General features: G+C 37.4%; 2 non-coding genes across 2 annotated transcripts; both read right to left on the bottom strand.

The window, feature by feature from the left end:
• Window positions 1-2,042: 2,042 nt before the first annotated feature.
• trnaf-gaa lies at window positions 2,043-2,115 on the bottom strand. The gene has a single exon. It is a non-coding gene; the product is annotated as a tRNA-Phe (tRNA).
• Window positions 2,116-6,845: 4,730 nt separating this feature from the next.
• Window positions 6,846-6,918, bottom strand: trnaf-gaa. The gene has a single exon. It is a non-coding gene; the product is annotated as a tRNA-Phe (tRNA).
• Window positions 6,919-13,581: the final 6,663 nt, after the last annotated feature.

Raw genomic sequence — 13,581 nt, 5'->3', positions numbered from 1 at the left:
AGAATTAAAATTAGACTATGACCAAGTTATCTAGCCGCAGGCCTTTCCCTCTTGTATAGTGCTATTCTCTTTCACAAACTGGCCCTTATTGTGAGAGCAAAAATGGCATCTTGAAATTGTGTTTACCTTGTATTTCCTAAGATGTGACAGTAAATATACCCCCAGGTATTGAATAATATAAGAAATTTACGAGCATAATTAGCTAATATTAATTTATGTATACTCACCGTCAGTGAACGTTCCTGTCTCAACTTGGACACGTTACAAATTGTTTAAAAGCTTTGTATGTCGTCTAGTTAAATGACCGTATCTATTTCTACCTATTTGTAGCCGAATAGTGAGGACACATGGCAACATTGTGACGTCATAATACCGTGTGCAATGGAAGGCGCTTATAATAGGACTCTACTAATTTCACAAGAACGTCAGTTAATTTCACGGACCTATTTTATAAAAAAATTATTTCATGAATTTTAGGATACAAATTAATTTTAGGCTACATTTCATGGCATTTATTAAATAACACTGAAGAAGCTTCATAGTTAGGATAGCCACTTAGACTCACTAGGCCTGCCATGCTAAGCCCTGTACTGGCTTTAGTTTAGCATGGAACTGCAAATAACTTCCAAAATATAACCGTGATGTTTGTAACGACGAAATGGCTTTTTAAAATCAAAAGCAGGAATATTTATGAAAAATAAATCCACATTATTGCAGGTCAAAAATGCACGTTACTTTTAGGAAATCCCCAGCAGGTTGTTCTCATTTGACCTTTCTCCATAGCAACAGAAAAACTGCTATGAGGTTTGGCATTAAACCCTGCCCCGTTCACATAAGGCATGTCATATATAAAATAAATAATTTACTCGGTGGGGAATTATACCGTGTGGTTCATAGATTTTCCCCACATTCCAGTAATTTTATTAAGTACACTTTAAATAGAAAATAAAGACGCAGACTCAGAATTAATTGAAGAGAATAGTCAGTCCCATGTTTATTATGAGCTCAATGTTACAAACGAAGCATAGTCTGGAATATGTCGAACAATCACACAAAGAACACACATTTTTTATACAGTTTTCAGAACTGATTATGTAATTGCCCCACCTTCTTTACATACTAGTGTTTGAAATCTCCACCACAATGTTCAAACATACATTATTCAATATATGCAAATTGAAGCTTGACACCATTATATCCCTTTGGAAGATTTTCCTTTTTTTTAAACAAAGATGATCTCAACTCACACCACCAAACACCTGCAAGATGATGTTGCTGGTCAGTATCACCCCGTGGTAAGATAATAAACCTTGTTTAGCCACAGAACTCTCAAAGAGGCTTTCAAGTCTATTAAAAACTTAGATCTTTTGCAACACTATTGAAGTTATTTCTCACAGGAACAGTTCAGCGTACTCTTCCTTAGACTTGTACAGAAGCCTTGAAACCCCCTCCATCAGAGCCTCTGTTCTGCACGTACAGAATCAAAAAGGTCTCTGACCTTAAGATATCCCAGAAACATTATTCATTTTTTGCTTTCAAACTCAGTCTTGCACAACTCTGCACCTATTACAAAGAGCTTCAAAGCCTTTTATAAACGTTATTACCTCAACAGGAAATAGATTTTGGAAAAGAACAAACATGTCTGGAAGATGTTCAGTGCTCCCAAAGTGAGAAATATATACTGTATATCAGTGTTCACACAGAGGATTTGGAAAGGACTGTGGACATATACACCTACCCTTTTCTTGTCCAGTTGTTTGGCGAGCAGATAAGTAATGAACTACATTTCAAAAGCATTTGTGCAGAAGCCACTGTTCAAGTGCCTCTCTGTGCAGTGAGGATACATTTCGTAAGGCAGCGCGACTTCCACAAAAGTTTAAGTTCACGGAATTCAAAGTACAGAGCGCAATTACACAATGACATCTAACCATAACGTAAAAAAGGGGAATATCTCATTCATTTTTCAGGAATGCTATGTAAAGGTTTATGAATTATACTTAAAAAAGTAAAACTATTCAATGATGAATTCTTTTAAGTACAGATGCCAAAACAGAGGGTTGAACCCAGGACCTTTAGATCTTCAGTCTAATGCTCTCCCAATTGAGCTATTTCAGCTAATTTACAATAATATGGTGTGTATTCAGAAAATGACTTTACCACTGTGAAATCCATAGACCGGTCAGGCAGGACCATAAACCTTTTTTTAATAACAAATGTAAGTCTAGTTTTATCCCTCTTACAACTTTTATTTCACTGTTTATATTTTACACTGTTTTATCGGTTTTTATGTTGTATGATTTTATTATCCAGTGTTTTATCTTTACGTTTGTAATATTTTTTTTATCATGATTGTGTGTTGTTCAGTCTATTATCCTCATCTTCTATTCATAGTGAACCACAATTGCTGCAAACATCCTCTTCCTTTCCTCCCATTCTTTTCCTTTCTCATCTCTTCCTTCTCCTTACGTTCTTGGGCTTTTTTCAGCTCCTTCTGGCGTTTTTCTGCCTCCTTGGCTGATTTTCTTTGCTCTTTGGCTTGCTGCTTCAGCAACTGTTTCTGATTCATCTCCTCCAACATTGCGAACAGTCTCATCACCCTCTCCCGGTGCTCCCGTCTTTCCTTCCATTCCTTTTCCAGTTTCTTACGTTCTTTAATTTCCATTCGCTTCTCTTTTTCTATTGCCTTTCTCTCCTTTTCTCTGACTTTTTCCTCTGCTTTTTCGATCTTTTTCAGAATGTTCGACAGGTTTTTATCCATCTTCTTTTTCAGGGCCGCTTCACTTGTCTGCTGGATTCCATCCTGTTCTTCCTCCATAAGAACTGCCTGCAATTTCTCCACTCCCAACTTAAACTGGGAAATCCAGCCTCTCTGAGGGAACAGATACCAATTAATTAAGCTCTTAACCAACAATTAAGTTCTCCTATTCATAACAGCCCAGACAACTGCTGCCACACACTCTAAAAGCTTGCTGTCATTGTGACTGCTTAGACTGCTACCTGTACACCTAACAAAAATTAATGTTTCATATTGCAGAGAAAAGATTATGCTTACATGGTACATAGAATGTTATTAAAATGACTTCATTCTGGTTACCATGACATTAAGAATGGGACTGCTATGAAAATACCAATTCCAGACAAATAAACAGAAAAGTAGAGATGATGCATAAAATGGCTTCTGTATGAAAATATCTTATCATACATTTACTCACATCTGCAGGAGATGTTGCCACATCTCTCTCCTTCTTCAGAGTCTGCTGCTCCTCCCTCATCTTACTCAGCCACTCTCCTGGCTTTGCCTCATCCGCAGCCTTGTGGTGTCCCATGTGGAACAAGGGGCAACTCAAACTGCGATGAGGGGGAATGGTGCCAACATCTATATTGTTGGTTTCAGTATCCTCCTGCAAAACATTAATGTGCTTTGACCTCTGATACCAAGCTCTATAGGAGGGTGTCCAGCATGTAAATTGTATCTAAAAAGGTGTGAACTTTCTGCTACTAACCTTAAAAGCATGCATTCTGTTTTGACAAAAATCCCGTCAGTTTAAAACCTGTGGAACATGGTAAACAACAATGTTAGTTTTCAGCTCATGAGACACAGCATTGGAAATACCCGAGACAATTGCCAATAATTGCCCTACATTTGCCCTAAACCATAGATGCAATTTACACTGTCCTCACCACTTTGTGAAATACATGATTTTGTCCCCACAACTTCTTGAAAGTGTATTAAGAAAATATTTGTATTTCTTTCACAAGTTTGTTTTTGCTTCATTTATTAAATATAATTCGATTAATGTGTTGTTTTGGTGTATAATCCTATTATGCTTTTAATGACAATCAGAACACGTTCGTGCTGATATGTTGTCACGCTAATAAACGCAGTACAACTGACGTTTCTTGAATTATGGTTCAATCAAAATAAATAGAAAATAATTTTACTACAAATATATATATATATATATAAAACCATAGTTTTAGTTTGGAGAAGTGGGCAAGACGGGAGTCGCACGCAACTACACATTTAGTGCTTTATTGGGCAGAATAAAGACTAGATAAAACAATCCAAAACACGATAGGCCAAAAGGCAGGAACCGTACGAACAGGGATCAAACGCGCTCGCTGTACCAAACGAAACTTCGCAAATGGAATACCAAACAAGAGGCTTTATATACGAACATGAATCAAGGTAATAAAGGGCAGGTGTCGTTAGATGTCCGGGGATTGGGAGCGACACGGTGCCGATACTCCTTGTGTTGTTCAACGCCGATGACAGACTTAAGCAGTGTGTCCATAACACCTTTCATAAACTTGTTTCAGTCGGAGTTCATTTCTTTTCAGTAAACGCGCGTGCCCGAGGATTTGATGTCTTAAAGGGACGTGAACTTGAGGGGCGCCAGAACTGATTGGACACCCGCTCTGAATTCTTGTCTCCATGGATCAGTTGCACCAATTGGGATTAATTGCTAAACTGGTAGAAGCTAAAAGATCATTTTCATAGACAAGTTTACGCCTGTTGCACCAAGACCAGTAGCGACGCACGCGCCTATTTAAAACGTGTAATGACCGTTGCTAAGTAACTTGCGCTGTTACTAAGCAAAATTGTTACCTGATACTCACTTTGGCAAGATAGTCCGCTATTTCCTACCAGATTACAGACTATAGAGGAAAACAAAACCCGCCGACAGTGAAATACATAAATCAATCGAATTATATTCACACAAACCACACATTTATATATGGTCAACTTGCCTATCTTTGCAATGACAGTCTGGCTAATGTTAGCTAGCTGGATAGCTAGAGAATTAAAATTAGACTATGACCAAGTTATCTAGCCGCAGGCCTTTCCCTCTTGTATAGTGCTATTCTCTTTCACAAACTGGCCCTTATTGTGAGAGCAAAAATGGCATCTTGAAATTGTGTTTACCTTGTATTTCCTAAGATGTGACAGTAAATATACCCCCAGGTATTGAATAATATAAGAAATTTACGAGCATAATTAGCTAATATTAATTTATGTATACTCACCGTCAGTGAACGTTCCTGTCTCAACTTGGACACGTTACAAATTGTTTAAAAGCTTTGTATGTCGTCTAGTTAAATGACCGTATCTATTTCTACCTATTTGTAGCCGAATAGAGAGGACACATAGCAACATTGTGACGTCATAATACCGTGTGCAATGGAAGGCGCTTATAATAGGACTCTACTAATTTCACAAGAACGTCAGTTAATTTCACGGACCTATTTTATAAAAAAAATTATTTCATGAATTTTAGGATACAAATTAATTTTAGGCTACATTTCATGGCATTTATTAAATAACACTGAAGAAGCTTCATAGTTAGGATAGCCACTTAGACTCACTAGGCCTGCCATGCTAAGCCCTGTACTGGCTTTAGTTTAGCATGGAACTGCAAATAACTTCCGAAATATAACCGTGATGTTTGTAACGACGAAATGGCTTTTTAAAATCAAAAGCAGGAATATTTATGAAAAATAAATCCACATTATTGCAGGTCAAAAATGCACGTTACTTTTAGGAAATCCCCAGCAGGTTGTTCTCATTTGACCTTTCTCCATAGCAACAGAAAAACTGCTATGAGGTTTGGCATTAAACTCTGCCCCGTTCACATAAGGCATGTCATATATAAAATAAATAATGTACTCGGTGGGGAATTATACCGTGTGGTTCATAGATTTTCCCCACATTCCAGTAATTTTATTAAGTACACTTTAATTAGAAAATAAAGACGCAGACTCAGAATTAATTGAAGAGAATAGTCAGTCCCATGTTTATTCTGAGCTCAATGTTACAAACGAAGCATAGTCTGGAATATGTCGAACAATCACACAAAGAACACACATTTTTTATACAGTTTTCAGAACTGATTATGTAATTGCCCCACCTTCTTTACATACTAGTGTTTGAAATCTCCACCACAATGTTCAAACATACATTATTCAATATATGCAAATTGAAGCTTGACACCATTATATCCCTTTGGAAGATTTTCCTTTTTTTTAAACAAAGATGATCTCAACTCACACCACCAAACACCTGCAAGATGATGTTGCTGGTCAGTATCACCCCGTGGTAAGATAATAAACCTTGTTTAGCCACAGAACTCTCAAAGAGGCTTTCAAGTCTATTAAAAACTTAGATCTTTTGCAACACTATTGAAGTTATTTCTCACAGGAACAGTTCAGCGTACTCTTCCTTAGACTTGTACAGAAGCCTTGAAACCCCCTCCATCAGAGCCTCTGTTCTGCACGTTCAGAATCAAAAAGGTCTCTGACCTTAAGATATCCCAGAAACATTATTCATTTTTTGCTTTCAAACACAGTCTTGCACCACTCTGCACCTGTTACAAAGAGCTTCAAAGCCTTTTATAAATGTTATTACCTCAACAGGAAATAGATTTTGGAAAAGAACAAACATGTCTGGAAGATGTTCAGTGCTCCCAAAGTGAGAAATATATACTGTATATCAGTGTTCACACAGAGGATTTGGGAAGGACTGTGGACATATACACCTACCCTTTTCTTGTCCAGTTGTTTGGCGAGCAGATAAGTAATGAACTACATTTCAAAAGCATTTGTGCAGAAGCCACTGTTCAAGTGCCTCTCTGTGCAGTGAGGAAACATTTCGTAAGGCAGCGCCACTTCCACAAAAGTTTAAGTTCACGGAATTCAAAGTACAGCGCGCAATTACTCAATGACATCTAACCATAACGTAAAAAAGGGGACTATCTCATTCATTTTTCAGGAACGCTAATGTAAAGGTTTATGAATTATACTTAAAAAAGTAAAACTATTCAATGATGAATTCTTTTAAGTACAGATGCCAAAACAGAGGGTTGAACCCAGGACCTTTAGATCTTCAGTCTAATGCTCTCCCAATTGAGCTATTTCAGCTAATTTACAATAATATGGTGTGTATTCAGAAAATGACTTTACCACTGTGAAATCCATAGACCGGTCAGGCAGGACCATAAACCTTTTTTTAATAACAAATGTAAGTCTTGTTTTATCCCTCTTACAACTTTTATTTCACTGTTTATATTTTACACTGTTTTATCGGTTTTTATGTTGTATGATTTTATTATCCAGTGTTTTATCTTTACGTTTGTAATATTTTTTTATCATGATTGTGTGTTGTTCAGTCTATTATCCTCATCTTCTATTCATAGTGAACCACAATTGCTGCAAACATCCTCTTCCTTTCCTCCCATTCTTTTCCTTTCTCATCTCTTCCTTCTCCTTACGTTCTTGGGCTTTTTTCAGCTCCTTCTGGCGTTTTTCTGCCTCCTTGGCTGATTTTCTTTGCTCTTTGGCTTGCTGCTTCAGCAACTGTTTCTGATTCATCTCCTCCAACATTGCGAACAGTCTCATCACCCTCTCCCGGTGCTCCCGTCTTTCCTTCCATTCCTTTTCCAGTTTCTTACGTTCTTTAATTTCCATTCGCTTCTCTTTTTCTATTGCCTTTCTCTCCTTTTCTCTGACTTTTTCCTCTGCTTTTTCGATCTTTTTCAGAATGTTCGACAGGTTTTTATCCATCTTCTTTTTCAGGGCCGCTTCACTTGTCTGCTGGATTCCATCCTGTTCTTCCTCCATAAGAACAGCCTGCAATTTCTCCACTCCCAACTTAAACTGGGAAATCCAGCCTCTCTGAGGGAACAGATACCAATTAATTAAGCTCTTAACCAACAATTAAGTTCTCCTATTCATAACAGCCCAGACAACTGCTGCCACACACTCTAAAAGCTTGCTGTCATTGTGACTGCTTAGACTGCTACCTGTACACCTAACAAAAATTAATGTTTCATATTGCAGAGAAAAGATTATGCTTACATGGTACATAGAATGTTATTAAAATGACTTCATTCTGGTTACCATGACATTAAGAATGGGACGCTATGAAAATACCAATTCCAGACAAATAAACAGAAAAGTAGAGATGATGCATAAAATGGCTTCTGTATGAAAATATCTTATCATACATTTACTCACATCTGCAGGAGATGTTGCCACATCTCTCTCCTTCTTCAGAGTCTGCTGCTCCTCCCTCATCTTACTCAGCCACTCTCCTGGCTTTGCCTCATCCGCAGCCTTGTGGTGTCCCATGTGGAACAAGGGGCAACTCAAACTGCGATGAGGGGGAATGGTGCCAACATCTATATTGTTGGTTTCAGTATCCTCCTGCAAAACAGTAATGTGCTTTGACCTCTGATACCAAGCTCTATAGGAGGGTGTCCAGCATGTAAATTGTATCTAAAAAGGTGTGAACTTTCTGCTACTAACCTTAAAAGCATGCATTCTGTTTTGACAAAAATCCCGTCAGTTTAAAACCTGTGGAACATGGTAAACAACAATGTTAGTTTTCAGCTCATGAGACACAGCATTGGAAATACCCGAGACAATTGCCAATAATTGCCCTACATTTGCCCTAAACCATAGACGCAATTTACACTGTCCTCACCACTTTGTGAAATACATGATTTTGTCCCCACAACTTCTTGAAAGTGTATTAACAAAATATTTGTATTTCTTTCGCAAGTTTGTTTTTGCTTCATTTATTAAAATATAATTCGATTAATGTGTTGTTTTGGTCTATAATCCTATTATGCTTTTAATGACAATCAGAACACGTTCGTGCTGATATGTTGTCACGCTAATAAACGCAGTACAACTGACGTTTCTTGAATTATGGTTCAATCAAAATAAATAGAAAATAATTTTACTACATATATATATATATATATATAAATAAAACCATAGTTTTAGTTTGGAGAAGTGGGCAAGACGGGAGTCGCACGCAACTACACATTTAGTGCTTTATTGGGCAGAATAAAGACTAGATAAAACAATCCAAAACACGATAGGCCAAAAGGCAGGAACCGTACGAACAGGGATCAAACGCGCTCGCTGTACCAAACGAAACTTCGCAAATGGAATACCAAACAAGAGGCTTTATATACGAACATGAATCAAGGTAATAAAGGGCAGGTGTCGTTAGATGTCCGGGGATTGGGAGCGACACGGTGCCGATACTCCTTGTGTTGTTCAACGCCGATGACAGACTTAAGCAGTGTGTCCATAACACCTTTCATAAACTTGTTTCAGTCGGAGTTCATTTCTTTTCAGTAAACGCGCGTGCCCGAGGATTTGATGTCTTAAAGGGACGTGAACTTGAGGGGCGCCAGAACTGATTGGACACCCGCTCTGAATTCTTGTCTCCATGGATCAGTTGCACCAATTGGGATTAATTGCTAAACTGGTAGAAGCTAAAAGATCATTTTCATAGACAAGTTTACGCCTGTTGCACCAAGACCAGTAGCGACGCACGCGCCTATTTAAAACGTGTAATGACCGTTGCTAAGTAACTTGCGCTGTTACTAAGCAAAATTGTTACCGATACTCACTTTGGCAAGATAGTCCGCTATTTCCTACCAGATTACAGACTATAGAGGAAAACAAAACCCGCCGACAGTGAAATACATAAATCAATCGAATTATATTCACACAAACCACACTTATTTATATATGGTCAACTTGCCTATCTTTGCAATGACAGTCTGGCTAATGTTAGCTAGCTGGATAGCTAGAGAATTAAAATTAGACTATGACCAAGTTATCTAGCCGCAGGCCTTTCCCTCTTGTATAGTGCTATTCTCTTTCACAAACTGGCCCTTATTGTGAGAGCAAAAATGACATCTTGAAATTGTGTTTACCTTGTATTTCCTAAGATGTGACAGTAAATATACCCCCAGGTATTGAATAATATAAGAAATTTACGAGCATAATTAGCTAATATTAATTTATGTATACTCACCGTCAATGAACGTTCCTGTCTCAACTTGGACACGTTACAAATTGTTTCAAAGCTTTGTATGTCGTCTAGTTAAATGACCGTATCTATTTCTACCTATTTGTAGCCGAATAGTGAGGACACATGGCAACATTGTGACGTCATAATACCGTGTGCAATGGAAGGCGCTTATAATAGGACTCTACTAATTTCACAAGAACGTCAGTTAATTTCACGGACCTATTTTATAAAAAAATTATTTCATGAATTTTAGGATACAAATTAATTTTAGGCTACATTTCATGGCATTTATTAAATAACACTGAAGAAGCTTCATAGTTAGGATAGCCACTTAGACTCACTAGGCCTGCCATGCTGAGCCCTGTACTGGCTTTAGTTTAGCATGGAACTGCAAATAACTTCCAAAATATAACCGTGATGTTTGTAACGACGAAATGGCTTTTTAAAATCAAAAGCAGGAATATTTATGAAAAATAAATCCACATTATTGCAGGTCAAAAATGCACGTTACTTTTAGGAAATCCCCAGCAGGTTGTTCTCATTTGACCTTTTTCCATAGCAACAGAAAAACTGCTATGAGGTTTATCATTAAACCCTGCCCCGTTCACATAAGGCATGTCATATATAAAATAAATAATTTACTCGGTGGGGAATTATACCGTGTGGTTCATAGATTTTCCCCACATTCCAGTAATTTTATTAAGTACACTTTAAATAGAAAATAAAGACGCAGACTCAGAATTAATTGAAGAGAATAGTCAGTCCCATGTTTATTCTGAGCTCAATGTTACAAACGAAGCATAGTCTGGAATATGTCGAACAATCACACAAAGAACACACATTTTTTATACAGTTTTCAGAACTGATTATGTAATTGCCCCACCTTCTTTACATACTAGTGTTTGAAATCTCCACCACAATGTTCAAACATACATTATTCAATATATGCAAATTGAAGCTTGACACCATTATATCCCTTTGGAAGATTTTCCTTTTTTTTAAACAAAGATGATCTCAACTCACACCACCAAACACCTGCAAGATGATGTTGCTGGTCAGTATCACCCCGTGGTAAGATAATAAACCTTGTTTAGCCACAGAACTCTCAAAGAGGCTTTCAAGTCTATTAAAAACTTAGATCTTTTGCAACACTATTGAAGTTATTTCTCACAGGAACAGTTCAACGTACTCTTCCTTAGACTTGTACAGAAGCCTTGAAACCCCCTCCATCAGAGCCTCTGTTCTGTACGTACAGAATCAAAAATGTCTCTGACCTTAAGATATCCCAGAAACATTATTCATTTTTTGCTTTCAAACACAGTCTTGCACCACTCTGCACCTGTTACAAAGAGCTTCAAAGCCTTTTATAAATGTTATTACCTCAACAGGAAATAGATTTTGGAAAAGAACCAACATGTCTGGAAGATGTTCAGTGCTCCCAAAGTGAGAAATAAATACTGTATATCAGTGTTCCCACAGAGGATTTGGGAAGGACTGTGGACATATACACCTACCCTTTTCTTGTCCAGTTGTTTGGCGAGCAGATAAGTAATGAACTACATTTCAAAAGCATTTGTGCAGAAGCCACTGTTCAAGTGCCTCTCTGTGCAGTGAGGAAACATTTCGTAAGGCAGCGCGACTTCCACAAAAGTTTAAGTTCACGGAATTCAAAGTACAGAGCACAATTACACAATGACATCTAACCATAACGTAAAAAAGGGGAATATCTCATTCATTTTTCAGGAATGCAATGTAAAGGTTTATGAAATATACTTAAAAAAGTAAAACTATTCAATGATGAATTCTTTTCAGTACAGATGCTGTACTGAATTAGATCTTCATTAGATCATGCATTAGATCTTCAGTCTAATGCTCTCCCAGCTGAGCTATTTCAGCTAGTGGCAGCATATGCTTGACTGGTTCCAATTAAAACATTTTCTATGAATGTAGCTCCATTTACAATAATATGGTGTGTATTCACAAAATGACAATCTGTTCCTTAGCATTATGTAAAAGCAAAAAGGCAATGAGCACATTTTTCCTCATGCCGAGAATGGAGCTAACCATGTCATTCTAGCCAAAGTATTGTGGCATCTAGTATGTCACATGAACGTGTGTAGCCTTGTTGGCTTGAAAGGTCTAGAAGTTTTCACTGTTGGGAGTCCTTGAAGCTATGGAAAGGTATTCTGTAAGCATTGTCAATCTCATCACACAGAGAAATCCAGAGACAAGGGCTGCCACATGTGACATGCCTCAACTTGTAGAATGTTTGCTTAGCATGACAGGGGGAGCAGAATAGATTTCTGCATCTTTCCAGAGCAAGTTTACTCGAGTTGCCAGCATGAGAAAGCATTTATAGCTGATGCTTGATTTTGTAGGCTGTCCTATTAAATCAGTCTTCAGACCTAAGATTAAGTTTGAGCGCCAATGGGAAGGTGTGGTAGCGGAATGGGGAATTAGCTTAAGTGGTAGAGTGCTTGCTTAGCATGCGACAGGTAGTTAATGCCCACATTTTCCAGTGTGTCTTGTCTGCACTGTTGCGTAATTAGGATAAGTATGTTGGCCACTGTCATTAGAGTGCATTTTTTTGGGAAGTTTTTTCACATTATTCAATTCCTCTTTGCAGAATGTGATTTCCAAGAACTTTAGTAAGTAGATGACTTTTTTGCATCATCTGTTTTCGTAGGACAAAGCCAAAGCCAGGACTGAACCTTCCGATCTTCAGTCTAATGCTCTCTTAACTGAACGATTTCAGATGTTCTCAGGCTAGGAATCAAACCTGGTTGCACTGATACACTGGACTAATATTCATAAAGCTCGCTAAAATGTTTTGGGTTTGTTTTTTTTTTTTTATCATGACATTTTTTTCACTTAAAACAAAAATATAATTTGGATAGTCACAATAATCTAGTAAAATCAGATATCTCATCATTACAGTGTCCAACAGCACATCAACATCACCAGACTATCAAAGGCCTTGTCTGAGAGGAAGAGTTGTATGTGCCTGTAATTATGTTGTTGAAGAGCCTGTAAAATTCAAAATAGGCTTAACACATTGAATTTTTAAACTCAAATAAATACAGCCTTATTTTAAATGCCTAAACACACACACACACAGTTACCTCACAGTGTGAATATTGTTGTTGGTGGAGAAAGTATCATAGATCCTCTTTGCTGACACATCAGTGATGTCATTGTGACTGAGGCTGAAATTAGATGGATTATAATTACCACATTGTTCAGGATTCCCAAACACACCTCCCTCTACTAAATCACCGTGTAGTAGTACAAACACCTGTAGATTTATATATCAATGAATTAAAGTAATGAACGAATGAATTAATAAACGAATGATTGAATTAGCAAATGAATGAATAAGCAAAGCAATAAATAGTATATTTGTGTCAGTGGACCTGAGTCATTAATGGCCAGATAATTATGCATTTTGACATTTTAAACAAAATATCATTTCTTTCAGTTCTTGTACACATGACTTGTTATCTATCAGGCATGAAACTGTAAATCATAAAGAGTCTGTTATGCCTTATTTCTCTTTTTAATGAGAACATGTGTTTCTACAAGCAGTCTGGATATTCTGTAGACCACAGAGATCCATCCTGCCAAGTACAGGCAGTGATCAGTGATCCAGGCAGCCAGTGAGAGAGGTCGTCATTTCCAAATAAAATCACCAAGAAAATCAAGCTTTTTGCTGTTTGCTTTTGAAAAATAAAGTCCTTGAAGGAACACAG

This window comes from Electrophorus electricus, chromosome 13 (assembly GCF_013358815.1).
Source record: "Electrophorus electricus isolate fEleEle1 chromosome 13, fEleEle1.pri, whole genome shotgun sequence".
NCBI classification, from domain to species: domain Eukaryota; kingdom Metazoa; phylum Chordata; class Actinopteri; order Gymnotiformes; family Gymnotidae; genus Electrophorus; species Electrophorus electricus.
Note: the sequence above shows the minus strand (reverse complement) of the source record. Positions and strands in the feature narration are given on the sequence as shown.